We start from the raw sequence: 2,997 nt of genomic DNA, 5'->3' as shown, positions 1-2,997 counted from the left end.
GACTTCAATAGCCTGGATGCCCCTCTCCAAAACCCCACCCCTTCCCTGTAGGGACTTCTACCTGCTGCTTGGTTTCCTTTCCCCTGGGCTACCACATGGGCCTAGGATGGTGGTCATCTATCTGGGTTACCAGCACATGGTTCTAAATGGGATTTGATGAGACCCAGCTTCTTGAAAGGTTATCTCGAAAACAGAGAGGGAAATGTTAACTGGACAGATGGGAGGAGTGGGCACCAGAAGGAAATACAGGGTTACCCAGAATGGCAGAAATCTAGGTTCCCCAGAGTGGAAAGAGAGAGGAGACATTCAACAAACAACAGATATTTATTGAGCGCCTATTATGTGCCAGGCACTGTTCTAGAACTACCCTCCAAAACAAAAGAAAAAACAAGACAGAGGCAGAAAACGCAAATCTGAGGGAGAGGAAAATTTCCGCAGAGGAAATTCTGCGGCTGAGGAAGGTGGAGGGGACTGAGAAGCCTGCGGTGGTGGGGACTTGGCCTTAGGCCTCCTCACCGAAACCTTCCTCCTCTTCTGCGGTGGCGTCCTGGTACTGCTGGTACTCGGAGACGAGGTCGTTCATGTTGCTCGCAGCCTCAGTGAACTCCATCTCGTCCATGCCCTCACCTGTGTACCAGTGGAGGAAGGCCTTCCGGCGGAACATGGCAGTGAACTGCTCTGAGATGCACTTGAACGGCTCCTGGATGGCTGTGCTGTTTCCAGTGAAGGTGACCGTCATCTTGAGGCCATGGGGCGGGATGTCGCAGACGGCCGTCTTGACGTTGTTGGGGATCCATTCCACGAAGTAGCTGCTGTTCTTGTTCTGCAGGTTGAGCATCTGCTCATCCACCTCCTTCATGGACATCCGCCCACGGAAGACAGCAGCCACGGTGACGTACCGGCCATGGCGGGGGTCACAGGCAGCCATCATGTTCTTGGCATCGAAGACCTGCTGGGTGAGCTCCGGCACAGTGAGGGCCCGATACTGCTGGCTTCCACGGCTGGTTAGAGAGGTAAAGCCAGGCGTGAAAAAGTGGAGACGTGGGAAGGGCACCATGTTGACTGCCAGCTTGCAGAGGTCAGCATTGAGCTGGCCAGGGAAGCGGAGGCAGGTGGTGACACCGCTCATGGTGGCCGAGACGAGGTGGTTCAGGTCCCCGTAGGTTGGCGTGGTCAGCGTGAGGGTGCGGAAGCGGATGTTGTAGAGGGCCTCGTTGTCAATGCAGTAGGTCTCATAGTGTTCTCCACCAGCTGATGGACGGAGAGGGTGGCGTTCTAGGGCTCCACCACGGTGTCGGACACTTTGGGTGAAGGCACCACACTGAAAGTGTTCATGCTGCGGTCAGGATACTCTTCACGGATCTTGCTGATGAGCAAGGTGCCCATTCCAGAGCCCGTTGCCCCCGCCCAGCGAGTGGGTCAGCTGGAAGCCCTGCAGGCAGTCACAGCTCTTGGCCTCCTTCCGAGCCACGTCCAGGATCGATCGAATCGACCAGCTCGGCCCCCCCTGTATAGTGGTCCCTGGCCCAGCTGTTGCCTGTCCCAGACTGATCAAGAACAAAGTTTTCTGGTCTGAAGGTCTGACCAAAAGGACCTGAGCGAACAGAGTCCATGGTCCCGGGTTCTAGATCCACCAAGATAGCACGAGGAATATATTTGCCACCTATGACTTCACTGTAGTACACGGAGATGTGGTCCAGCTGCAGGTCGCTATCCCCATGATAGGTGCCAGTGGGTTCAATGACATGTTCATCACTGGTCACCTCCCAGAACTTGGCACCAATCTGATTGCCACACGGAATGGCCTGGATGTGCACAATTTCCCTCATTTTAAAATTTATTGTAATCTTTTTGCTCACCTCAAAGTATGTACGGGGCAAGAAAATGATATGTAATTAGTTTTTCTCTGCTGCTGGTCGCAGGCTGGAAGGATGGGACGGGGCCTGGAGGCTGGAGCAGCGAGGTCCGAACGCGGAGGCAGGAAGGTTCTGAGAGCTGTGCTAACTTTTAGTATGCATTATCTCATTGAATCTCTCACATCAAGGCTATCAAGTAGAGACTATATATCCCCCATGTTATTGATGAGGACATTATTTCTAGCTCTGACAAACTATGATTTAGGTATCATTATCCATATTTTACAGGTAATGAAACTGAGTCTTAGAAATATAAGGTAATTTAGTTGCCCAGGGTCACCCAGCTAACAATTGGCAGAGTCCAATTTCCAACTCAAAGCTACACTCTCTGATGCACTGCCTCTTTAAGAAAAACAGCCACACATTGCCTGAATGCAAATCTTACACTCCTAAATGCCCATGATCATAAACAAAATTAAAATGCTATAATAAACTAAGAAAATGACTAATAACAGATGTGGCAAAAGGTAGTTATCCTTAATATGTAAAGAGCTAATACAAATTGAAAAGAAAAACACTCTGACCCCAATGGAAAAAGAGATCGAGGTCAGGTACAGCAGTCCACAAAAGAGAAAACATGTGTGTACAGGTGTGTGTACATGTGTACACACATATGCAATATACATATATGAGACTGGAGGGAAAAAGCCAAAGCATTAACAAGTAATTCTTAGTGGTGAAATTATTAAATCATTTATTTATGACTTTATACTTTTTGTGTTTTTCACATTGCCTACAATGAGTATATTTTAGTTTTATGATCTGAGAAAAATGAAAGCTAGTCATGTTGGCACCGAATAAACTTGGTCTCATTGTAATTGCTAATCTTGCGCTCCACTGTCCTCCGGAGGTTCGCATTTGCATTTGACAAATTTCTCTGGGACAACATTCATTCATCCACTCGTTCTTTCATTCATTCATTCATCCAGCTAGTGTATTTATTGAGCATCTACTAGTGTGTAGCCAGGCAATAAGTAAGTAAAATATGCAGACATGGGCTTTGCATACAAAAAGCTACATAAGAAGACAGACCTTAAGCAAATTACGTGATTAATTAATCATTAACGGTGCCTAAGATCTC

The 2,997-nt window shown here is 48.3% G+C and overlaps 1 pseudogene; it reads right to left on the bottom strand.

The window, feature by feature from the left end:
* Positions 1-502: 502 nt before the first annotated feature.
* Positions 503-1,829, bottom strand: LOC116748063 (annotated as a pseudogene).
* Positions 1,830-2,997: the final 1,168 nt, after the last annotated feature.

Source organism: Phocoena sinus, chromosome X (genome assembly GCF_008692025.1).
Source record: "Phocoena sinus isolate mPhoSin1 chromosome X, mPhoSin1.pri, whole genome shotgun sequence".
Taxonomy (NCBI): Eukaryota; Metazoa; Chordata; class Mammalia; order Artiodactyla; family Phocoenidae; genus Phocoena; species Phocoena sinus.
The sequence above is the reverse complement of the archived record's forward strand: the minus strand, read 5'-3'. Positions and strand labels throughout refer to the sequence as shown.